Raw genomic sequence first — 27,712 nt, 5'->3', positions numbered from 1 at the left:
CTGGGGTTCCAGGGCATGGGGTATTTGAATATGTCCTTCTTTTCTTTGAACATCTTGATTCAGCCTATATTTCTTCTTTCTTTATACATACATATGCATTCATGTACATATACATATAATTATATAAACTATATATTTATACATTTTACAATTTGAAGTATTCAAAACTCCTTTGCCTCTTCATTTATATAAATCAGGATTTCTTAGCCTTTTTCATGTCATGAATCACTGTGGTGAAGTTTATGGACCTTTTTCTCAAAATAATATTTCAAATGTAAAAATAAAAATAAAATACATAGGATTAGCAAATAAACTAGTTACAATTAAATGTATTTTTTAAAAGTCATGGACTCCAAATTAAGAATCCATGCTATAAAATTATCTTAATTTAAAATTCAAGCTTTACCTTTAGCAGAATCATAGATACATGTAATACTATTAGGGAATCTTGGATTTGAATCCTTCCTGAGTCATTCAACAATTATCATTTGGTTACAAGTATAAGGATATCTTGGAAGAGGGGAGCTAATAAGCTTATTTGGGGAAAACAAATTTCTGTCTAAGTTTTGTACAGAAGACAGACAGAGAAAGATAGTTCCTAGTCTCCATGAGGGCTATCTTCTTGAAACTGAAGACTTTGTCTCATTTGAAGCTATTCTCTGTTCCCTTTTCTATACCTCAAAATCCCTGACATCATATCTTGCTTGTCACATATCTTATTCTTTCCTCATTTATTCCAGTCTTTAATGAAGCATTAAGCTTTCTCCTCAACAGGACCAACCATCTTCATGTATCCTGAATCCCATTCCCTCCTGTGTTTACAGTATATTTCCCCCACAATTATATTTTTATACTTTGTCTTTCTCTCTCTTTCTGTACATAACTTTGTCTCTTTCTCTTATATATCCAATCTCTCTTTATCTATGGGTTCCTTCCTAATGCCTAAAATCATGTTCAAATCCTTCCCTCCTTAAAAGCAATCCTTATTAGACTCTACTATACCCTCATACTATTGTCTTATTAATGGAGTGCATAGAGTGAAGCTTCTAGGGGAAATATAGCAGTAATCCTGAGGTCCTTTGACCTTAGAATGCTATTGTTCTAACAATCTGCCTGTCAATGATCTTAAAGTCTCCTGGCCTTCAAAACATAATGATATAGTTATATATTTCTTCCCCTTGTTTTAATAAAGATATAGCAGTAATCCTGAGGTTCTCTACCTTAGAGTGCTATTGTTCTAAAAATCTGTCAATGATTCTAAAGTTTCCTGGCCTTAAAAATACTACAGTATAGTCCTACAAACATTGCTCACTGTCAGATAGACAATGTGTTGGCCAGTGATAACAAAGTTTCTGAGACAATATTGAACAGACCATCCCACAAACCTACCTGTAAACCATAAAATTAGCAAATAAGTAACATGAGGCTGTGTTCTTGCTAACTTTGTCCTATAAATTTATCTTCTTACTCACGATTCTTTGCTAAATGCTTTTGGAACTTAGACCACTTCAATTGACATTAAAGTTATAACAATAATATATACTTTATATATTAATAATAATAAACTTTACCCCTTGAGTTGGAGATGTGTTCAAGCCTGCAAATTCTTTTGAGACACTCTGTGATACAGATCTGCCATCCCATCCTTTTGGGGTCTCCTTTTGAACTTCAACCTTATAGGTTGTAGCTCTCCATATTTTCTTAGATAAATTCCTAGGAAAAATACTTATGTTACACTGCCTCCACTTCCACTCCTCTAACTAACTTTTCAACTTTTTGTTGTTTGGTTTTTAGAGCTCATCACTCAATTGAAACCACTCCCAGTCAATCACCAGAATTCTAACTCATCATCAAGTAGCTACTGGATTTCTTGACAACATATCCTATAATATAAAACTCCAAAAAAATTCATTATTTTTTCCCTTCAAAACTCATACCTTTTAAAAACTCTCTTCTTTTTGCTGAAAGTACTATCAACTTTTCAAGTCACCTAAGTTGCCAGGCACAGTTGTAGAAACTTAACAAATCAGCAAAAGGGTACTTAGAATGCTGGACATTGAATCAGGAAGACAACTTCCTCAGGTCAAATCTCATCTCAGACACTAGCTGACATGGGCAAACCACTTAACCCTGTTTGTCTCTATTTCCTCATCTATAAAATGAACTAGAGAAGAAAATGGCAAACCACTCCAGTAAAGTTGCCAATAAAACCCCAAATGGGGTTATGAAGAATTGGACATGACTGAAAATGCTTGAACAGCAATAGTAAAAATATGAGTCAAACAGGATAGAAATAAACAACAACAACTCCTTTATAAAGGGATGGGGACAGTTTTCATCTCTTCCCATTTTGCCATTCTTATTCTTTATAAATTTTGAAACATTGACTTTGGATTTGTTTCATTGTTCTTTTCATTTATATTGTTATATTCCTATTATATATTGTTTTCTTAACTTTGCTTACTTAAGGCAATAAATTAATGTAGATCTTTCCATACTTCTCTATATTCATCCCATAAAACATTTCTTGTAGTATAACAATATTCCATTACTTTTAAAACTACAATTTGCTCATTCAGTGAGCATCTACTTTTGTTTCCAGTTTATTATAATCACAAAAAGTGCTGCTATATTCACTACTCCTGCTGGTATAAGCTTTATTACAGAATTTCTGGGCCAAAAAGTGTGGAAATTCAAATCATCTTATTTGCATAACCAAATGGCTTTCCAAAATGTTTGTACTGATTCACAACTCCACCAACAATGTATTAGTATGTCTACTGTCTGACAATCCCTCCAACACTGACTATTCGCAACCTCTGTTATCTTTAATAATTTGCAGGATGTGAGGTAAAAGCTTAAGGTTTTTTGATTCACATTTTTTCATTATTTTTTATTTGGAACATACTTTCATATAGATGTCAATAGTTTACTGTTCTTTTAAGAACTGTTTGTTCATATCTGTAATGTTTGGTCTAGAAATGTAATGTTTGAATTAGCTTTCTGGAGATCTTGGGGCTAGTCTTGGTCTCAGCAGAATAATCACCACAAGAATAGTCAGGAATAAAGTCCAAAGAGTTTATTATCTCCTTCACGTCTGTCTCCTTCATGTGGGGCCGAGCTAGCTTTCTGTGGGCCCTTCAGATGGGCCTTGGTCTTCTTAGTGGAAGAATCCAAGAGTCAGGAGAGTCACCAGAGGCTGGTCAAGTCTCTCTCTCTCTCTCTCTCTCTCTCTCTGATAAACTCAAGGCTGAGTTTGTCCCTAGTTTATATACTCTATTACAATTAAGTCAATTCATCATACTGAGTATAAGCCAATCATTATATCACTAGGGAACCATTATTTGTTGTAAGATTAAATCAATCATATTGAATTAGAGAACTATTAATCACCATTGCCTTATCAATTCCACTGAGTTAACACTTTGTTGTAAGAATCCTTGTTTCAAGTACATTTCTCCAGAGTTCTAGCTCATTACACATATCCTTTGCCTTTTTATCTATTGGGAAATGGCTCATACTTTCTGAGTTAATGCCAAGACAAGTGATCCTGGGAAATCCTAATTTTACACCTTATTAGTCAGACACAACATAAGACAAATTGAAAGATGAGGCTGGGAAGGTTTTCTCCTTCACATTTTCTGTATCCCTTGGGGAAGCTTTGTGTATTTTGACTGGATGATTTCTCTTACTTTGAAACATTTTGTCCCAGAACAAAGTTGAGTGATGAGTCAGTACAAATAGAGAACTATTCCTTTAAAGAAGATCTCAGAGGGAGCCAGCATCCCACATGAGATATTTATTATTTAGTACTTTTTTTGCTGAATTCCCTGGTTAGCAGAAGAATTATCACTCACATTGGGATTGCACACAAGTAGGCCAATTCTAGGCTTACAGCAGCTACAGTTGGTAGCACTGTTGAAATAGAAGTCATCCACAGGGTTTTGATCATGAATTATAGGAGTGACAAATGTTTTTACCCATTAAGAAGTTTAAAGCTGTGAGGTGATTCTAGAGGTAGGATTTCCTCATCATTGACATAACTTGTAAAAGAGATTTAAAAAGAATTCAGAGTGGGGGGAGAATTGGAGACCTCTGCTCTGGTTTAGAATTCATTTGTTCAACCACAATTTATGTGCCATGTTGGGCAACAGGGATAAGTGGTTCAAGGAGACAAAGTAGAAGTAAAAGCGTTCCTTGCTTCAGTATCTTATATTCATGTTGTTTCAGAAAAAATAGATGCAAAATAAATAAAAAGTAGATACAAAGTACTTCTGTTTTGATGATGTTGGAGTGGGGGAGCAACTGACAGGTTCAGAATAGACCTCATGTAGGGAGCAATTAAGCTGGCCCTGAAGGAAGCTGAGGATGTTACAAGGCAAAGAAGGAGAAAGGATGTCTTGTAGACTTGGAGGATAGCAAGGACAAATGCATTGAAATGGGAGATGAGGGGGCATTTCTTGTACAAACATATAAGCTAGGTTAGCTGGAATATAGACTTCCTGGAAAGAAATGTGAAATCAGCTCCAAAAGGTAGATTAACTAGAGCCAGATTTCAGAGAATTTTCTTTTTTTCAAGTTCACTCCAGCACATTGTTATGTTTCTTTTTTTAATAAAGCTTTTTATTTTCAAAACATATGGATGTGTAATTTTTCAACATTAACCCTTGCAAAAGCTTGTGTTCCAATTTCCTCTCTTCTTTTCACTCCTTCCCCTAGATGGCAAATAATCCAATATATGTTAAACATGGTAAAAATATATGTTAAATCTAATATATGCATACATATTTATACAATTATCTTTCACAAGAAAAATGAAATCAAAAAGAAAAAAATAATAAAGAAAATAAACTGCAAGAGAACAACAACAAATATTATATTGTGATCCACACTCAGTTCCCAGAGTCCTCTCTCTGAGAGTAAATAGCTCTTTATCACAAGATCATTGGAACTGGCCTGGATCATCTCATTGTTGAAAAGAGCCATGTCCATCAGAATTGATCATCATATAATTTTGCTGTTGCCATGTATCATGATCTTCTGGTTCTGTTTTTTTCACTTAGCATCAGTTCTTGTAAATTTCTCCAGCCCTCTCTGAATTCATCCTGCTAATCATTTCTTATAGAACAATAGTATTCCATAACATTCATATACCATAACTTATTCAGCCATTCTCCAATTGATGGACATCCACTCAGTTTCCCATTTCTTGCCATTATAACAAGGGCAGCCACAAACATTTTTGCACATATGGGTCCATTTCTCTCCTTTAAAATCTCTTTGGAATATAACCCAAAAGGAAACACTGCTGGATCAAAGAGTATACACATTTTGATAGTCTTTTGGGCATAGTTTCAAATTGCTCTCTAGAATGGTTGGATCAGTTCACAACTCCACTAATGTATTAGAATCCCAATTTTCCCACATCTTCTCCAACTTTCATTATTATCTTTTCCTGTCACCTTAGCCAATCTGAGAGGTGTGTAGTGGTATCTCAGAGTTATTTTAATTTGCATTTTTTGATCAATAGTGATTTAGACCATTTCATTATGACTAGAAATGGTTTTAATTTCTTCATCTGAAAATTGTCTGTTCATATCCTTTTACCATTTATCATTTGGAGAATGGCTTGAATGCTTATAAATTTGAGTCAATTCTCAAAATTTTAGAAATGAAGCCTTTATCAGAACCTTTGAATGTAAAAAATGTTTTCCCAGTTTGTTGTTTCCCTTCTAATCTCTTCTGTATTGGTTTTGTTTGTAGAAAAAAAAAACTTTTTAACTTAACATAATCAAAATTGTCTATTTTGTGTTCAACAATGAACTCCAGTTCTTCCTCAGCCACAAATTCCTTCATTCTCTATAGATTTCAGAGCATTTTCAAGGCCAAATATAGGAGTTTGCATTGTATCTTAAGAGACAAGAGGAAGCTGCAGGAGCTTATTGTTCTATCATTTCCCTCCTCTGATCTCATTTATACTTCTGTACATGATTTCCTACAATCCCCTCTAGCCCTGAAGTTCCTTTGGTTCTCTGATTTTCTCATATGAGAGTTACATACCTCATATTAGACCAACTAATAGTAGAGTTGTAGAATTTGGAAATGAGAGACTTTATAAATGATTTAGTTCTTTCCCATTCCATTTTTACAATGGAGGAAATTGAGGTCCAGCAGAAAATATCTTCTTTTCAGCTTTGTATCCCCAATGCCTAGACCATAATTGATAAGTAATAAATTCTGTTAAGCTGAATTTAATCAACTAACATTAACTAACTAATTAACTAACATGAAATTAATTAACTAACAGGTTGTAGTGGCAGAAATGGTATTTGAACCTAAGCCCAGGACCTCCAAGTATAAATACAATACTTTTTTTCTATTATTCCAGCCCAATTACCTAGAATCATAGAATCTCAATGTTGGAAGTGACCCCAGAATCCTTAATTTAGCATATAATCAATCCAAAATCCCCTCTATATATTCCATCTATTGGAAGAGTGCTCATACATTTTATGGTTGAAGAAATCCATGGCAGGGAGAGAGGCACAATCTCTAAAGGCATCTATTCTATTTTAACCTGTAATCTAAGTGCTAGGAAGGTTTTTCTTATGAGAAGCCTAAGTTCCCTTTCTTCCATTTCTATCCAGTACTCCTATTTCTGCTTCCTTCTTACCAGAAGATAGCTAATTCTTTCCTTACATGACAGCTATTCCAATATATGAACACTATTGTTATGCTTTCCCTAAGACTTTTTTTTTTGGGGGGGAGAAGAGGAGTTGTTGAGCAGTTGTTTTCAAATCATATCTGCTCTTTCTGACCCAATTTGGATTTTCTTGCCAAAGATACTGAAATGGTTTGCCATTTCCTTCTCTAGCTCATTTTACAGATTAGAAAATAGAGGCGAACAGGGTTATGACTTGCCCAGGATCTCATATCTAGTAAGTGTCTGAAGCTAGAGTTGAACTAGGATAGATGAGTCTTCGTGATTCCAGGCCTGCTTTATACATTATGGTGCCACCTAGCTGCTCCTAAGCCCTTTTATAGCAAGGTCAAAAATTTCATGTTTCTTCAACTAATCTTTGAAGTACGTAGTTTCTAATTTCTCCACAGCTTCTCTACATTCTTTTGTGGTTTTTTCACATTCTTGTCAACTCTCTTCTGGATTCAGGGCTCCTTAAACTTTTTTCCACCTTTTTTCCCAGGAAAGTTTTACATGATTTTTGTATGTAGATATACATATCAAACATTAACTGATAATTATAATTTTGAGACCCCTATATTCAGTTACACAACACTATGGGATTGTGATCCACAGTTTAAATAGTTTTGTTCTAATTTATCTCTATCCTTCTTAAAATATGTGGTAGAATTAAGACAAAGTACATTGTAATTATAATCTACTTTGAACACTAGAACTTTTTCAATGAAGTCCAGCCTAACATCCATTTTTGACCACCATGTCCCATTGTTAACCCAGATTATGATTACAGAACAAAAAGATCCCAAGATCATTTTCCATAGGCAGTTTTTCCTCAACTTGTACTTATGAAGTAGAATTTTTTGAACTTAAATATATAATTTATATCTATTTCATTTTATCAGTTATATATTAACTCCTAAATCACTAATATCTCTTAACTGACACATCTGCTTAGACTTTTTTTTTCCAATCCTCATCCTTTTTTGATTTCCTTGAATTTTTTGATACCATTGATCATCTTTTCATTAAAAGTTTCCTTTTAAGTGGATATCTTCAACATAGGGAAGAGCTAATTCAATTCCAATTGATCAATGATGGACAGAATCAGCTACATCCAGAAAAGGAACACTGGGAAATGAGTGTAAACTGTGAACATTATTATTATTATTTTTTTCTTCCCATATTGTTTTTACCTTCCGAATACAATTCTTCCTTTGCAACAATAACAACAACAAAATTTGGTTCTGCACATATATATTGTACTTAGGATGTACTATAAGATATTTAATATGAATAGGAATGCCTGCCATCTAGGGGAGAGGGTGGAGGGAAGGAGGGGAAAAGTTCGGAACAGAAGGGAGTACAAGGGATAATGTTGTAAAAAAAAATTACCTATGCATATGTACTGCCAAAAAAATGTTGTAATTATAAAAATTAATTTAAAAAAAGTAGAAAAAAAAGTTTCCTTTTACATTTTGGTACTGTCTCTTATTAGACCACTCCCTTTCAGACTTCTTAGCTAGTTTTTCATACTTGTCATATTCACTAATTGTACATGTCCCCCAAGGTGTTATCTTTGGCTTCATTCTCTTTATGGTCTATGATATCTTACTTAATGATCTCATCATCTCCCATGGATTCAATTCCCATCCCTATGTAGATAATTTCTGTATCTACATATCTGGTCCTAATCTGTCTTGTGAATTAAAATCATATATAACAACTATCTTTGGATATCTCAAATTAGATATACCCTAGGTCTCTCAAAGTCAATTCTCCAAAACAAATACTTTTTCTCCTAAATCTTCCCTTCTTCTGAACTTCCTGTTACTGTCAAGGATATTACCATCTTCTAGTCCTGACATTTTGGTGTTATCTTTAACTTCTTACCCCACATATCCAAGATCTATTAGTCAAATCTTATTATTTCTACTTACTCTCCATTTACACAGCCATTACTCTAGTTCACATTCTTCTTTCCTGGACATGGCAATGAGTAATAATATATGAGTTAATGTTCTTGCCTCCACTCTGATCCAGCCTTCATAGTCATGTTATTCCCATGCTCAGTGAGTTCTAGTGGCTCCCTTTCACTTCTAGGATAAAATGCAAACTGTTGAACATTAATAACTTGGCACCTTCTTACTTTTCCTATCTTCTTACATCTTATTTCTTCCATATATTCTATAACTCAGCTACACAGGTCTGCTTGCCATGCTTTTCCACTAGCTAGTTTCCATGCCCGGAATGATTTACTCTCTTCTCTACCTCTTACTTTGCCTGGATGTTTTCAAGACTTAGTTTGTGTCTCACCTTTTTCAGTCAGCTTTTCCCTGATGTTAATGCCTTTTTCCCCCAGTTATCTTCCAGTTAATCTATATGTAGTTGATCTGTTATTAACATGTATCTCCCATTAGAATATAAGCTTTTACTTTCTGCTCTGCTTATTTTCAGCATTATAGAATGAAATATCCTTGGATGTCTCCACACCTCTCCATTATCTTTCCAGACTCCTGTCTTCAACAACTAAATTGTAAGATTCTTGAAAACAAAGACTGTCTTTCTTTTTCTTATTTGCATGCTCAAGCACATAACGCAGTGCCTGACACATGTTGAGCTCTTATTAAATGTTTATTGAATTTTATTGCATTTAACCGAATTCATAAAAAAGACAGTTTTTTCCCTTTCTTTGTGCATTAAATGCTTGGCATAACTTCACATACAAAGCATTTAATAATTGCTTATTGACTCATTGACTACTGATTTATGAGCTTTGGATCATCTTTCTAACATATCAAGATCTTTTAAATCTTAATTCTTTCATCAAATATATTTATTATACTTTCTACCTTCCTGTCAACTGCAGTTTTGACAATCACATTTTCTATAACTTCATTCATAACAATGACACATATCCAAAAGAAACTACCTGGGACGTTCAGCTAGAAATCTATTTACAAAATTGAATCCATCAATGACTATTTGGGGGATTTTGTCATCAAAACAGTTTCAAATTCACTTAATTGCACTATTATTTTAATTCATATCTCTCCCTTTAGATATGAGGGAAATGAGAGATTATCAAAATGCTACTTAATGCTTTATAGGAGGTATCAAAGACAAGATTTGAATGTAGTTCTTCCTAATTCAAAGTCCACTATTGTATTCACTAAACTACATTGTCTCCTGTTAGACAAACACGTCTTTGCTCCACATAAAAAGGGCAATGTTATATTTGTTGAGAGAATAGAAGAAAGTTTTCCTTAAGGGAACATAAAAAAAAAAAACCAATCTGGATAAATAGAGTATATTTTCATTCTATTTTAAAGCATTGAATGGTGAAAAAATTATGGAAGATAAAATGAATGATGAAAAAGATGGAAGAGAAGAAGGATCACTAAATATGTAGAATTAAGTAATAAGTAATATAGTCTTATAATGTCTTATAAAGAAGGGAGGCTAGATTATCTCATGAGGGAAGCATCTTCTTATTCCCCAAAGAGTGAAGAGTGAATTCATGGTACAAGGAAGAAGAGACGAGTACTGATGTTTGGTGACTACTTGCTGGGTGGTTCTAAGGAACTGCTCACTGAACCTAATGTAACCAATAGAGAATTTAGTCTTCTTCCTAGGGCACATATCTGGAATATGATAACTTCCAGAGATTGGTCAGACATGATGTCATTTAGTTCTAGACAAATTCACCAGAAGTAACTTGAAAAGCATTGGTAAAAAGTCTTGGACAAAAACAAACAAAACCAGTGAGGATACAGATGATGTTTTCATCATTTCTACAAATTTTAAACTAGGGATACAGACCTCAGAGAAAGATTTGGGGAGTGAACCCCTAGATTAGAAAATAATACCTAAATACAGTATTTAGACTTTGGACCATGTCATAAAATATAGGAACGATCAATTCTTGGCAATATGTTTAATAAAATTTACTAAAATGTTTTTATCTGTTGGCTCACAAATCCATACCTTAAATTGAGACAGAAGGGAGAAAATTTCCTTGACAGATCTACCAAATTTGATACTAGCCAACACAACTTAAGTCACAAGCCAACAAACATTTATTGAGCAGTTGTTTGTGTTCATCCATTTGAATTGTGTCTAACTTTCCATGACCCCATTTTGGGGTTTCTTGGCAAAGTTATTGGAGTAGTATGCTATTTCCTTCTCCAGTTCATATTATAGAAGTGGCTCCGGCAAACCAAGTTAAGTGACTTGCTCAGATTATACAGCTAGGAAAGGTTTGATGACAGATTTGAATTTAGGAAGAGAAGTCTTCATGACTCAAGACCTAGTACTCTATCCACTGTGCCATCTAGCTGCCCATAAATTATAAGCCTCTAAATTGTTCTCTATTCCCCCCATCATGGAGTTCAATATCTTTTCTCTAGGTTTTGTCTTCACCTTAATATCTTCTCTCACACTTGGACATTCCAATATATTTATTGATACAACCTCACCTTCCTGTTCATCAGTCTTTTCAACTTGCATGACCTGCAGTCAGATATAGTTAGCGAGATATAGTTAATATATTGAGGTACAGTAATAACACACAAGGGTTCTCATACCAATCCAGAATTTCTAATGCACCTACTGCATGCCAAGTACTCTGCTAGACACTTGTATATATATAAGCAGATGCACAAAATATACATAGTAAAAGCAAGATAATTTTTGAAGGAAGATTCAAGGTACACAAGAGAGATTGGATATGAGGAAATGATTCAGGCAAAGGGCAACATTTAAGTTGACCTTTTGGAAGAAACCAGAGATTATAAGAGGCAAAGATGAGAAGGGAATACATTCTAAACTTAAGGAACAGCTTAGAAGGTATGGAGATATGACCTGAAATGTTGTAAGATACAAGTAAGTCAGGTGATTCATAAATACTTATTGAATCACACTGTATAAAGAACTCCATTGCTGGCCATATTTTAATTGTGTAGTGCACTTGGATCATTGGATCATTTCCAATGATACTACCCCAGAGATCATATAGATAACATGAAAATTACAAAAACATAATCAGCTAACTGGTGAAGCTACTAAAAAGTATTAAAAATCAGGAGCCAGAGTCCTACAAAAAATCATTCCCAAATTTAATGGATGGCATCTGTTTCATTGACTCATGCTTATAGATAGCCTGGTTAGAGTAATTCTTTATCAGCTTATGTTTAAGGAAAGTTATAAATATAGGTTTAGAATATTAGAATTGTCAGATACAATAGAGATTATTTAGTTCAGCACCCTCATTTTATGTGTAAAGAAACAAGCTTAAAGAGAAGAAATTCCTTGTGAAGGTTACCCAGAAAATGATACAGCTAAACTTTCCAATTCATCACTCTTCTTACTACACTACCATGTCTTGTTGTTTGCCTTTTTTCTTCTCTCTTAGGTTTTTCCTATTTTTGTTTTTGTTTTTTGGCTTTGGTATTTCCTTTTGGACTTGAGTCAGAAGATTAAGTGGTCAGTGGGAGTCCATCCTCTGATGCTAGCCTTGTGTTTTTTACTTGATTCAGAGTCTCCTCTCAAAGGAACATAGGCTTCTCTGTTTCTGAAATAAACAAATCCCAGACAGTTTTGTGGGGACTGACTCTTTTTCTGGAGAAAGTACTCACCAAGAAAGAGGAGCAATTCCTCCTACTTCCCTGACTAGACCAACAGCCAGACCTCCCCATGACAGAATGGCTAGGTTTCCCTTCCAAACCTATTTTATGGTCTCAGAATGTCAGCAATGTTGGAAATCAAATTCGTTGGTGTAGATTTGTTGAATAACATTAAGGTGGCATGTGTTTGGCGCAGGTATTCTTCGTTTTCCTATCAGACTGATTATTCAATGAATCAATCAACAAGTATTTATTAGGTATTCACTATATGTCAGGCACTATGTTCAACACTGGAAATGCAAATACAAAGAATGAAGCAATTCCTAGTTTCAAGGAGCTATCATCAACTTAGAACTTAGAAATAGAGGAGAATTTAGAGATAATTTTATCCATTTCTCTTTGTTTTACAGATAAGGAAACTTAAATCCAGAAAAATTAAATTGTTAATTAATTGAAAATTAATTTTTCAAAGGTGATATAGCTAGGAAGGAGTAGAAGAATCATTTAACCCAGCTCTTCCAACTCTATCTAGTGTCCTGTCTATTAAACCTAGATTAAACTTGAAAGAAGGCAAGTATGTAACAGCTAATCTTTCCACAAGTCTCAGACTTTTGCTGTCAGTAAAGAGGGAATTTCAAGCTGGTTGGATATGTCTACTTCTTTGTTAAATACTGAAAAGGTACATAAATGTACTAAAGTTCATTCCCCTGATAGATGAGTGAGGCAAATTGGCTGAGTGGTTTAGAGCATTAGCCTTGGAGTCAGGAAAATGGGTTTGAATTCCATCTCAAATACTTACTAGCTTTGTGACTATGGGCTAATCATTGTCTCTCTGGTTCTGTTGCCTCATCTGTAAAAAAAAAAAAAGAATAATAGTATCTATTCTATAGGAACTTTTAAAGCCTTAAAACCTTACATAAATGTCTGCTGTTATTAGCAGTTAGGGTTACAAAGGGATGTAGTCTAGATAGAATAAACTTTTGTCTTTAACTACAATGGGAGTTCAAAGAGAAAAATCCCTTCATGCAAAAGGTAGTTAATAAATATTTGATGAATGAATAAATGTGATCTGATATGGTTGGGAAGGAATAATTGGGAGATGGAGGTGAGGAATGGGACTTGAGCCATCCTTGAAAAAAGGAGATGTATCCCAAGGGAATAAAACAATATCAACAAAATCTGGGAACTAGGAATTAAGTTTTATATATACAGGAAGACTGTGAAAATTTAGGCAGAGGCAGATTAAAAAGGGTTTATATAGTAAGTAGTAGAAAATAAGTCTGGTCATTCATTCTTTCATTCAAAAAAGTATTTACTTGTCAGCTTGGTATAAACCTGGAATAGGTCCTGAATGAACAAGGTGAAATGAGATTAGAATTGTGTAAGTGTCTAGTTCCTTCTATTATATAATAAGTTCCTTAAGGGCAAGGAACTATGTCACTTCATTTTTGCTCTGCATATTTCAGGAAAGGACTCACACAAATTAAGCTGAGGGTTTTCATAACAAGTGTAAAGGATGATGACCAATTAAAAACCATTCTCAAACTAGAGAAAAGAAAAAAAAAAGAATAAGTACATTAATGTTATTGATTGATCTACTCATCAGAAGACTCAATCTTGAATCTTAGAGCCTCTTAGAGGCTTCTTCTTGATACAACAGATACATATGACCAATTCAAGAGAAAACCTGGGAACTCTCTGCATCTTGTTCTTTTTACCATCTTCTAAAAGGTTTACAATTCTCTTATAAGCAGTCAGGTGAACAATAATAATAACAGAACAGAACTCATTTAACATAAAAAATTGGTCAACAAAATTCTCACCCAAATTCTGACCATTCCTCTTTCTTTTGTGTATCTTCTAATCAGTACAACTCCTATAGATCACAGCAGTGCTTTGAGTTAAATCCCAACAAGATAGTAGGTCATGAGTTCTGTTGAAGGATTGAATCCATGGTTCAGGTGGATTCAATACCTTGCTCCACTAGCTATACTCAAAATGACAAATCATGAGATCCATCAATGTTTCTATTTTTATAGAACAAACTGGAGGACACATTAATACACAAAAAATAAATTTAACACATAATACATTTATTTATATTATTTATTATTATATATTTTATGATATATTTATGTTAAATAAAATATATTTATTTAAATAGATTGTCAAGGTAAGCAACAAGGAAAATTTTAAAGAAGTTTTAATAAGTCATTTCCACTGATTCACATGGCACATTGGAAGAATGAACACTTTGCAGAAATACATGGACCCAAAGACTAGGAATATATTTCCTACTGGTAGAGGACCGTGTTTAGAGAATAAGTATGGTTAGGACAATTCATGCTATTAGGGTTACAAGATGAAATCCTATTCCGCCTTCAAAATTGCTACTATTTATACTGCTTGATAGGCTGAGTTCTTTCTAGATTTTCCAATTGGAAGCTTCTTTGTCTGATAATCTAAGATGTGGTATGTAACCGAGTAAGCTGTCTTTTCCAGTGCATTGCTAATGGCTTTTTTTTAACCTGCTGATTTTGCACTGAATTATTATAACCAGCTAGTTCTCCTCTGCTATGGGGCCAATTCCCTATGAGTGAGTGAAGACTGTCCTGTGAATCTGTCCCACAGTTTATGGGATGCTCTAGCAGTAACAATCAGCAACCCAGCAAAAACTCTTAGATGAATCTATTATTAGAGTTGGATTAATTAATACTTTTCATAATTATAATGTCCCTTAATGGCATTTCTTGTTTTGTTCAGTAATTTTAGTCATATTCAACTCTTTGTGATTCCTGGACTTCTGTTCAGGGTGTTTTCTTGGCAGAAATGCTGGAGTGTTTTGCCATTTCCTTCTCCAATGGTTAGTATAGGTTAAGCAACTTACCCAAGTTCACACAGCTATGAACTTTCTGAGAATGGTTTTGAACTCAGGTTTTCCTGACTCCAAGTCCATTGCTCTATTCACTGCAGTATCTGGAGTCTTAATGAGCAAGACTGGAACAGGTAGAATAAAATTGAAAATCTTTGTCTTGCATTTATGCTGGTGCAAATTTGCTGCTCTTCTTATATTAGTAATTATTGTTATTATTTTTCTTTTCAGTTGGTTAATTGTGTCTGACTCTTCATGATCCCATTTAGGATTTTCTTGGTGAAGATACTGTCATTTCTTTCTCTAGTTCATTTTTAAAATGAGGAAATGGTGGCAAATGGGGTTAAGTGACTTGCCCAGTCTCACATAACTACCAAGTAACTGAAGCGAGATCTGAACTTAGAAAGCTGAGTCTTCCTGACTGCAGGTCAGTCTTTCTATCCACTGAGCCATATAGCTGCCCCTACTAGTAACTATAATATACATGATCTACATGACACTAAAGAACCCTAAAACATTAAGACTAGCTTTGTGTCGAAATTGGTTTTTGTTTTGGTCTTTAAAGGCAGGAAATGAAGTGTAACCAAAAGTCAAAACTAAGTTGTGGCCACAACAAGTAAGGAGCAGGGAAACCATTTTAACTATGAATTCATTGCTGTTCATAAAGGTATACCATAGAGATGAAACTTTTTCTATAGTTGCTTCATTTAACTTCAGTTCAGCAAACATTAGATACCTACTGTGTCCCCTGCAGTAGATTCTGGGAATGATGCAGAGTTTGATCATCAATAAATAAGCATTTATTAAGAACCTATCATGTTCTATTGCTGAGGCTACAAAGGAAAAACAAATGTTGTGGTAGTGTCCAAGCCTGATTTATTTGAGAAAAATTTCACTTACCACCAGAACTGCAAAGCTACAGAAAGAAAAGGGAAAACAAAAGTAATACAAAGGAAAACTGAAGCTCAAGTTTCTTAGGTTATTAGTTAGATATTAATAACTCTTAATTATTAACTTTTAGAGTACAAAACCAACAAGAGGCAGGTATTCCAGCAGATAGGAAATGTGGGGAAGTATAAAAGCTTTAGAATCAGAGGTTGATAAAGATTTGGTTTAGTTTTGTGGAAACAAATATTTCTTTGTGGTTGGTAAACTTTAAAATACTGCAGGCCTTTCAAAATTGTCTAACGCATCCTACTGTTACCATTAAAGAGTGGAGAGGAATAAAATATAGCTCAAAGGTTTCTAATAACACAATTCCATACCTATCTCTTTGACCTCAATCGGTTTCTTTATCTGGAGAGATATTTCCCTAAAATTCATGGTGCTTATCTTTTTCTTCCTGCACATCCTGTACGTTCAGCTTACATTCTCCCAGAGGAGACTAAACATATATATATATATATATATATATATATATATATATATATATATATATATATACACACATATACATATATAATGTGTGTATGTAATTAGATGTATAGAAAATATATGTTATAGTTCCTCGCTCCTCCTCAAATTATCATGTATTTGTATATTTGTTCACATGTATATTCCTTTTTGTAAGATACAAGGTATCAGAGGGCAAGAATTGTTTTTAGGGTTTTTTTTTTTTTTACATCTCTGGGTATATATACAGTGCTTTGCAAAAAGTATGCTTTTTATTTTTTAAATTTATTTTATTTTATTTTTATTTTATAGTTTTTATTTACCAGATATATGCATGGGTAATTTTACAGCATTGACCATTACCAAACCTTTTGTTCTAATTTTTCCCCTCCTTCCCCCGCCCCAGATGGCAGGTTGACCAATACATGTTAAATATGTTAGAGTATAAATTAAATACAATATGTGTATACATGTCCAAATAGTTGTTTTGCTGTACAAAAAGAATCGGACTTTGAAATAGTGTATTAGCCTGTGAAGGAAATCCAAAATGCAGGTGGACAAAATTAGAGAGATTGGGAATTCTATGTAAGTGGTTGGTAGTCATCTTCCAGAGTTCTTTTGCTGGGTGCAACTGGTTCAGTTCATTACTGCTCTATTGGAATTGATTTGATTCATCTCATTGTTGAAGATGGCCACGTCCATCAGTATTGATCATAATATAGTATTGTTGTTGAAGTTTATAATGATCTCTTGGTCCTGCTTATTTCACTCAGCATCAGTTCATGTAAGTCTCTCCAGGCCTTTCTGAAATCATTCTGTTGGTTATTTCTTACAAAACAATAATATTCCATAATATTCATATACCACAATTTATTCAGCCATTCTCCAATTGATGGACATCCACTCAGTTTCCACCACAAAGAGGGCTGCCACAAACATCCTTGCACATACAGGTCCCTTTCCCTTCTTTAGGATCTCTTTGGGATATAAGCCCAGTAGAAACACTGCTGGGTCAAAGGGTATGCACAGTTTGATAACTTTTTGAGCCTAGTTCCAAATTGCTCTCCAGAATGGCTAGATATATTCACAGCTCCACCCACAATGTATCAGTGTCCCTGTTTTCCCACATCCCCTCCAACATTGTGCATTATCTTTCCCTGTCATTCTAGCCAATCTGACAAGAGTTGTCTTAATTTGCATTTCTCTGATTAATAATGACTTGGAGCATCAAAAAGTATGCTTTTAATAAATGTTTGTATTAGATTGCATTTTGTGTTATTAGTAGTCTGTATGGGGACATTGAGAACAATTGGAGGCAACCAGGGCAGGTCATTCAGCTTCCACTGAATGGAAGAAAAATAAATAGCTAATATAGAGTTTCTCCCTCTCATCTTCTATCCCATTGACAAAAAGAGAAAAGAAAAACAAATTCATTATAATAAGTATATTGAGTGAACCAAAGCAAATTCCCCCGTTAGCTGTAAATACATACATGCATGCATGCATACATACAAAAACTTAAAAACACACACATGCTTACATGTCTGTAAACATATATATATGTTTATATATACATATCTCTCTCTGTGTATACATGTATATTTATGGGAGAAATATCTTTTTGAGTTTATGCATGAGGTAACTGCTGCTGAAATTTACTTACCCCAATGCAGAAATTACAGAGATAAGAAAAACCTAGATTTTATTATCATGCTTAAGTTTAAGTTTAGCTCTCCAACAACAAAAAAAAAAATCTGAGTAAAGATTAAGTTTCTAATAAGTCTTCTTTTTGGCAAAATTACATCAGAATGACATGTAAATAATTCTTTTTACATATTTCAGTTTTATACATTCCTCTTAGGCAAAAAAAAACAAAAAAACATTAAAGACATTCATAATCACATGCTTCCTTCAATGTTGTGAAAATTGAACAAAAGTAAAAAAGTCATAATTTTATACATAAACAAACCTGGCTAACCAGCTTTATGAATAAATTAAGTCAGGTTACAGATAAAATGACATATAGAGGATTCACAAACAGAATGATTGAGAAGAAAGATTCACATGTTACCAAGATAACGATGAGTCAAAGAAATCCTTCCTTAGAGAGTTGGTTTGAGGAAATAATTAAATAATTAAATCACTTTGGGGAGCTTAAATTCTCCTTTGACTTTTCCCAAAGAAGGGTCAAACAGTTTTTTTCTTAACATTATTACTATAAGAGTCAGGTTTTGGTTAGGAGAGGTTAATATTAATAGAAGACAGGCTTTCTCTACAGGAGGAAGGGCCCTCAGTCCTGAATAATAAAAATTAATTAAAAAAGTTAAAATTCCCTTGTCAATATATACATATATATTTATACATAAAATTTTGAAACTTAAATTTGTTACTTCCTGACAGAAGATTTTTTGTCATTGATCCTGGAGAATAATGGATTGTCATTTTATTATTCATAGTCCCAACAGCTTTCAAAGTTTTCACATGATGTTGTTATATAACTTGTTTTCCTGGCTCATCAGTTTACAGAAGTTTTCAAAATCGATATTAAAATATTTCTTTCAATTTTCAGGAATTAATATAAGTCTTCTATGGTTCTAAAATCATCCATTTCCTCATTTCTTAAAGCAAAATACTACTTTATCACATTCCGATGCTGGATTTATTCAGGCATTCCTTAATTGATCTATATCCCTTTAGTTTTAAATTTTTTTTTTGTTGTTGTTTTTTTGTCACAACAAAAAGAGCTGATATTGATATTTTTTATCACTAGAAGCAGTTTTAAAGAACTTTGTGTGTAGAATTCAAAGATTCTTTCCAAAATGCTTGTACCTATTCATAGGCAAACCCACAGTAAATCAATGTGCCTTTTTCCCCACAGTCCCTCCAACATTCAGCATTTTTAAATTATCTTTATTAATCTTATATATTTGAGATAACAATCCTTGTGCTAATAAACATTTTGTGGTTATAGTGGTACAATCATCTTATATACTTTGAAGGGCCACAGAATAATGAATTATTATTCTTATTAAATAAGATGTTACAATTTAAAGAGAACTTTTATTTCTATTATCTTGATCCTTATAAGAATCCTTCAGGGTTTCCAGGTCAGGCATTATGCTCTCTATTTAGTAGAAAAAGAATTTATAGGCCAGAGAGTAAAGATTCACTTTTTATATTAATTAACTAAACTTGATTTTTTTTTCAATTAACAAGCATTAATTTTTCTTTCCTTCCCACCCTACCCATTGTAACAAATTTGCACAGTTATGCAAGACAAATTCTCACTGACAATCAATGTGTGTCTCATCTGGTATACTTAGTCAAATATCTATCTGTCCAGTAAATGCCTCTTGAAATGGAAGTCTTATTTTACCAGGTTCAGAGAATTAATGAGTGGCAAAATAAGCTATTTTAACTTTTAATCCAACACACTCTTCATTATCTTGAATTTCCAGCATATATTTAAAAGGTACCTTTTGTCTTTCTGGTTCCCCCCAAAAATTGAGAGTTGAATTTTGACATCATTTAGTACAGTTTTTTTTTTAAGTTTAGCAATATGCTCTACAGAAACTGGATTAGATGATTATTCAATATCTGAACAAATATTTCCAGTAGCTAAGAACTTCCTAGATCCTAGTACATCCTCATTACATTATCAAAAAAACAAACTTTTGCTATATTCCAGGAACTATACTCCCAATATCTTCTCCATATAATTGTTTGAATCAAAGAAAGCGAGGCAGCACAATGATGATGCATGTTGGTTAGGTTTGTTCTTGTCCATGTGATGAGAGAAAGAGTATATCATTAGCGGCAGCAGCCAAATAGATTCACAGGATGGGATCTCACTCTACTATACCAACTAGAGTGGTTAACTCGTTTTTTGAGACATTCATTGAAATTGCTAGGGGAAGGGGGAATATCTTTACTTTAGAATGATTTCTCTGATAATGTATGAAACTCTCTGTGTCTATTTCAGGATCAAGTGGCCCTAGACATAAGCACTCTGGCTATTCAGGTCAACTTTATCAGTTCTGGGTAGAATGAGCACCTTAGGTTAAAATTATGAGTGCAGTTAAACTTTTCAGAACCAGAACAAAAATGAGGCTCAGAGTAGTAAGGAAAGCATGTATCTTTGTCTTTATGAGACTCTAAAACTTGTGGCTTATCTGTTATTAATAAAATTTATAGTTAGATTAGAAGAATGTGTGGCTATGATTCTGGAGATGCTTACTTGCACTAGTACAAATGGAAAGCATCTTGACTAGGGAGTCAGGAGTCCTGGATTCTAGTCTTGGCTTTGCCTCTCACTGGGGGATGTTGCTCTACCTTCTAGATCCTTGATCAAGATGGCCTCATATCTCCTTTTTTCTAGGAATCAAAAGGCACAGGATGTAGACATGCAATCAGAAGGACTTCAGAGACCATGTGGTACAAACCCCTCATTTTATAGAGGAAGAAACAGAGGCTAATGGCTTAACCAAGATTACATAGGTAGTGTCACAGGCAGAAGTTGAACCTAATCCTCTGACTTCAGAGGCAATAAATACAGACCTACATGAAATTTTAGAACTGGTTACTATAAGACAAGAGCTTAATTTTTATTAACAAGGGAGAGAAAGGGAAAAAAATAAGAACAAAGTTAGCATTTCTGAGTTGGTTTAATATGCCAGTGTCTCCTGTTTGCTTCTTAGATTTCTCAAAACACCTATCTTTATCTTGGATAATGTGTTTATAAATACACAAGGATACCTTCAGGGTCATTGATGGAGCTGTATCTTAGCCAAGAAGAAAACATACTTGTAAACTATACTGCAAGAGAATGGCGTAAGCTGTTGAAGAGTGATTTTCCAAGTTACAAAACCAGTCACTTTTCCCTCTTTCCTTGAGCCACATCTTCTAAGACAGTTTCCCATTTTCTTGACTAAACATATGCTTTTTGTTTTTTGTTGTTGTTGAAGAAAGCCTGAACAAACAGTGCTCTTTATGGCTAGAAATATGTTGCTTGCCAGCCTGGGTGGGAGATGTCCCCAAACTCCAGGCCCCAGGCCTGGCTAAGGAGACAGATAGCTTGTGCTGTTTGCTGATTACTGGCTTTAGGCCAGGGATTCAGATGCCAAATTCTCGAAATAAATCAATCTTAAGTCTGTTCATTCCTTCCATCCCATCCTGACTCATACTGTCCTATCTTGTGTCATTCTGTTGCACATCTGAGCCTGCAGATGGGCGTCACCAGGGGCTCCTCAGAATAGGCTCCTTCATATGTTAGTAAGCAATTATTTTTTTGGAATGATAGGGGTGGAGAGGTAAAAGAGAGAAATAAATTCTATCTAAGTGTCTCTACTCCATGGCATTCTAGGAGAGGCTGGATGGCTGGATATGGAAGCCATATTAGCACCTTTTTTTTCTCAGTTCCTTCAAGAAAGCATCTAGGTCTAGGAGCCAGTTTGATAAGGGAGAGAGCTTAGCATATTGTGAATTACTTCTGTCTAAATCAGTGGAGTAATCTGAATGTTAGAAACACATCTGACTTTCTTTAAATCTGGAAGTCAACTATGTTAGCAGAAAGCCAACAGATATTAATCTGGTCCACTGGTTTTTCCTTTGCATCTATAGAACCAGAAGGAGGAGGACAACCCCTTCTAGTAACTCTGATAATTAATTCTTATATTTGCATGATGCTTGTCTCTACTTCAAATAGTTTATTTTCTTGGCAAATGGAGAAGTGTGGGGTAGAACAGAAGGAGAACTACAGACCACGAGGCAGCTCAGCCAGATTGCCAGCACTGGACTCTTTCTGGCACAATATATTAAATTTCAATTAAACATTTATTACACATAACATACAGTAGATAATACGGATTAAAAAAAAATCAAAATGTCTCCAAGGAGTTTGTAACAAAGAGCATAGATATAGAGGAGTAAGTACAAAATATATTTTTAGAAATACAAAGTTACTTTGGGGTCAGTCAGTAACAATGTAGGACATAGAGTGCTAGACCTGGAGTCAGGAAGACTCATCTTCTTGAGTTCAAATCTGATTTCAGACAATTACCAGTTGTGTGGCTTTATTCAAGTTGTTTAATCTTATTTGTCTCAGTTTTTATATTATATTTATTTATATTTATATTATATTTAAATTTTATTTTATAGATGAGGCATCTATAAAATGATCCAGAGAAAGAAATGACAAACCATTCCAATATCTTTACCAAGAAAACCCCAAATAAGGTCATGAAGAATTGGACGTGCCTAAAAATGACTGAACGACAGCATCAACAAAATAACTGACAGGATTGGTAAAGGACTTGTAGGAGATGAAATTTGAGATGAGTCTTGAAAAGAATCAGGAGTTCTAGGTGGAAGTGAGGAAGGAGAGTATATTAGCTATCGTATATGGCAGGAGATGGAATGTCAGTAAGTTATGTCAATTTGACTGGAGTATAGATCAAGGGAAGTGTGGTACAAGCAATATCTTAACTAGGATACATTGTCTTAAAAGGTATTGAAATTTGGTTAGTTTAGGCTGTTCATATCACTTGATGGCTGCCTTAGCAAATACAGCTTCAAGAAACTACAATTATTATATATTTGGCTGGTATAAAATGCTGAGCAACAAAGACAAAGGAACTTTTACTCAGCTGAATCAAGTTTAGGTGTCTTAAATGCCTATCCTTGTTGAGTATCCTTTTCTAGCTATGGCTAAATAAATCTTTTGTTCACTGTTGGATGATCTCATTTTATTCCAATACTGACCCTAAATTAACAGGCTTGAGCTAAATTTAGCCCCAAACAGGGAATAATCTGCAATCAATCTGTAAATATGTTCTCTTTGATTAATTTTCAGTAATTTTAGATGTAAATTAACATTTGAAAGGAAAGAATCTTTTTTCAATGTTACTTTCCATTATTGGTATATAGCTGTAATCTTACTGAAACTCTATTACCTATAAAGGGCTGAAACTCTGAATATGTGCACTTGAAGCAGCACTTAAGGCTAATTATCTATTGGACAATAACTCTATTAGCATGTTTGGAATTTTCCTTCTCACAGTTAATGTTAGCTCAATGTTTGGGATTAGGAGGGATTAGGGGGTGGAGTGAGACAAGCCAGAGTCACTTTGGAGGAGGATGACAAGAAGGGAGGTTGGTGGAGAGTTAGTTTGTGGCAGTTTTGTCCATCCCCTTCATTTTATCCTTAAAAACCAAGGACTTTTGCTTATCCTGACTCCAGCTGATTCTGAGGCCTCCAGGGAGCTAGTAACTAAATATATATATATACATATATATATATGTATACATATATATATATATGTATATATATACATATATGTATATATATATATACATATATATGTATATATATATTTATTTACATATATATGTATATATATATATTTATTTACATATATATATACATATATATACATATATATATGTATATATATTACACACAGAAGATGCTTAAATTGAAATATTGTATTGAGAGGCAATATAATATTTGTTCCTATAGAATGTTTGTGTCTGGTTTAAGATAGTTTCAGGATATCTTATAATGTATATACCTAGCAATTATGGCTTTCAAATAGTCTGAAATTTGTGCTGCAAAAACATGCATGTTCATTGTTATCATATGATACAGAATGACAGAAAACAAAGAGAACTATTCTAGTGCAATATGGAGAATGGAAACAATGTTATGCATACATCTAACTATCTGTTGGGAATCATTTGTATTAAAATGTTGAAAGTTTGTTGCAGTTTGGAAACAATTTGATGAGAGATTGAGAAATTGCAAAAACACATTATGCTTACTCAGAAGTGATCAAATTGTAATGTACTTTCTGTATGAATACCAAAATTATTGTGCACATAATCATTAACACTTTTGAATTTCTACAGTACAAACCTAAAATGCTTTAAACATACACATTTATTTCCACAATGGAAAATATGTACATATTTGTAACATAATTGGACAATAATTTAAACAATTTTAGCATAAATCTTTTAAATCATTGTCATTTGAGTACTTAAAAGGTTTGCAAATCATTAAATGGGACCCATGTTCAATACCCGCATTTCAGAGACAACAAAACTAAAATACAGAAATGAGATTTGTTTAAGGAATACAAGCAGGAAATCTGGCATAGAAATTGAAGTATTTCAATTACAAGTCCAGTGTTCTTTCTACTCAAATTCCTTTCAAAAAAACAAAAACAAAAACAAAAAAACAACCCACAGCATCATGATATTAGGCACTGGGGGCATAAAGATAGTAACTAAACTGCCCTAATGGGGACAGTGTAACAGACACTATGCAATAAATAACTGTAAAACTAGGTAGAACACTAAAAATGCAAAGAAGTAGTCCAGATAGTAGCAAGGCTGGGATGAGTAACTTAGTTGATCCTTAAATGAAAAGATGGATATCAGCAGGCAGAAGTATGAGAGAAATTATTATTATATTAATAAACAATTAATACATTGAGCTCCAGGCTTTCCCCTTCAATTTTTTTTTTTTCACAAAGGTTCATCTCCTGTCAAAATCATTCTCTGAAGGACATGACTGATTGATGAGATTACTTTTAACACTCAAGGACTCTGCTTTTCATTCTTTGGTGGAACATAACTTATGTTTAGAATATAAACAGAATATGCTCTAGATGGCGTTCTTATCCTGGGAAAAGGATCCTCTGTCCTTATATCTTACAATGAGAATTTAGGGTGAACTAGCTATTAAAGGATAACATAAATCAGACTAGTCTGGATGGAGATGGATTCCCCCATTCTAATTGCCAAAGGTCTCTTTATCAAGGCATAGAGGAGTTGAAGACTTTTATTCCATCTCCTCATTAAATGTCAGACAATCAGAATTGATTTTCATTTGTAAAGGGAATTCCTTTTCAGAAGGATTATTTAAGGCCCTACTGGGCATCTTTAGTTACTGAGAAAAATCACTGTCCATCAATTTATTGATTATTAGCTAGTCTATAATGATCCTTCAGAAATTCTGACTTGGGGTTTTTCATTTGTTTTAAACAGAAGTGAGGGAAATGAAAGCTACATATATAGTACTGCCCACATAAATGCCCCAAAGTAGAAGATGACAGGACATATAAAGGGAAAAAGTTGGAACCAGACTTGAAGGGCCACAAATATTGGGTTTATATTTTATCTAATGGGCAATGAGAACCCCTGAAGGTTTGAGAGCAAAGGTATGAAATGGTCAGATATCTTTATTAATAAAAAATATTTTTGACAATTCTGTAAAAGATGAGACAGGGAAAAGAGTGATGGTAAGGGTAACAATTAGGACATCTGGTAAAGAATCAAGACAATTAGAAACATTTAACAGGGAGGCGGAGCCAAGATGGCAGAGAAGCTAGATGGAACTTTCTAAGCTCTCTAATTCCCTTTCTACCAAGTATTTAATTCAGCCTCAAAAACAGCACTTGACTGGTAAAACCCACAAAGATTGGAAATACAAAAACTTACCAGTGGAAGAGAATCTGGAATATCACCAGAAAAGATTTGACCTGAGGTGGTGGGAGTAGACCAGAACAAGACAGGGATAGAAATGGGAGCGGGGGTGGCCTATGCAGTTGGAAGGTTTACATAGAGCTCTCTGCCGTAACCTGACTGCTTTGCTTTGGGGGCGGAGTAGGAGACCAGTAGAAAAGTTGGAGCCTGGGGTAGTGGGTACTCTGAGGGACGCCAAAGCCCGAGAGGATCTGGCTGTGATCATCCAGGAGCGGAAGTGACTCAGCTCAGACCATAACACAGCTCTTCAGGGCATTCTGCAGCGAGGGGCTAGTGGTGGGGAGCAGTCACACACAGCAGGGGCACAGCCTGGGGCAGCCTCTCTTCTGTATAGTGAGGGGCTCCACTGGGGGTAGTAGAATTTCCCCATCTCAACTGCGCTCCCCAGGCAGAGACACTTCCAGTGAGGTGAGGGACAGGATGACTGCAAATACTCAAAGTGGGTGTTTATGGGGGGGCAGAGATACCTTTGCTCCTTAACCTCTAGCCCCAAGGTGGTCACTAATGCTCACAGTGGGGCTCCTTGCAGGGCACTTACACAGCCCAGCCTGTGGTAACCAGGCATACTCACTTCCACGTGGAGTTCTTCCCAGAGCCCTCCCACAGCTCGTCCGTTCCTTGCAGCCCATTGAGAGGGCAGATACTGTCCATAAACCCATCCTTGCTCTGCAGAGAAAGCTGGTAATCTCCTTGCCCTGAAGGCAGACGCTGAAGGCTTTTTAAAAAATGACCAAAAAAATGAAAATTTTTGACAGCTTCTATGCTGAAAAAGAGCTGGTTTCCAACCCTGAGGAGGCTAATAGCAGACAGCGTCCAGACAGTACCCCAAATAATGCTCTCCTAGAAGAAACTATCAAAAATCTGAAGAGAGAATTAGAAGAAAAATGGGGAAAGGAAAGAGAAGCTATGTAAGAAAATAACAATGTCTTGAAATGTGAATTAGAAAAGGTAAACAATTTCCTGAAATGTGAATTGGAAAAGGTAAAGAATTCACAGGAAGTGCAGGGAAACAGAATTAGGGAATTGGAAAAAGGTAAAGAAATCACAGAAAAGTAGGATCTATGAATTGGAAAAGATAAAGAATTCCCAAGAAAGTAGGACTTGTGAATTGGATAAAGAAAATAACTCACTCAAAAACAAATTTAGTGAAATGGAAAAAAATTCCATAGAGCAAAACAACTCATTTAAAAACTCAATTGGACACATACAAAAAGAAGTTAAAAAAAAAAAAAAAAAAGCTAATGAGGAAAATGACTCATTAAAATCAGAACTGAACAAAAATAAATGAATGATTCATTGAGACATCAAGAATCAGTCAAGCAAAACCAAAAAAATGAAAATCTGGAGAAAAATGTCAGCTATCTACTTGCCAAAATCACAGACCTGGAAAATAGATCTAGGAGAGACAATCTGAGGATTATTGGTCTTCTCAAAAATTATTATGTAAAAAAGAGCCTAGATACTATTTTACAGGAAATCATCAAAGAGACCTGCTCAAATAGACATTGAAAGAATTCATCCAACACCTTCTGAAAAAGATCCTAAAAAAAAAAAAAAAATTCACGGAACAATGTGGCCAAA

At 34.4% G+C, this 27,712-nt stretch overlaps 1 pseudogene; it reads right to left on the bottom strand.

Moving 5' to 3' along the window:
* Positions 1-26,790, bottom strand: part of LOC141552841 (large ribosomal subunit protein P1 pseudogene) — a 72,920-nt pseudogene extending 46,130 nt beyond the window's left edge.
* Positions 26,791-27,712: the final 922 nt, after the last annotated feature.

The sequence above is a fragment of the Sminthopsis crassicaudata genome, chromosome 2 (assembly GCF_048593235.1).
Source record: "Sminthopsis crassicaudata isolate SCR6 chromosome 2, ASM4859323v1, whole genome shotgun sequence".
Taxonomy (NCBI): Eukaryota; Metazoa; Chordata; class Mammalia; order Dasyuromorphia; family Dasyuridae; genus Sminthopsis; species Sminthopsis crassicaudata.
Note: the sequence above shows the minus strand (reverse complement) of the source record. Positions and strands in the feature narration are given on the sequence as shown.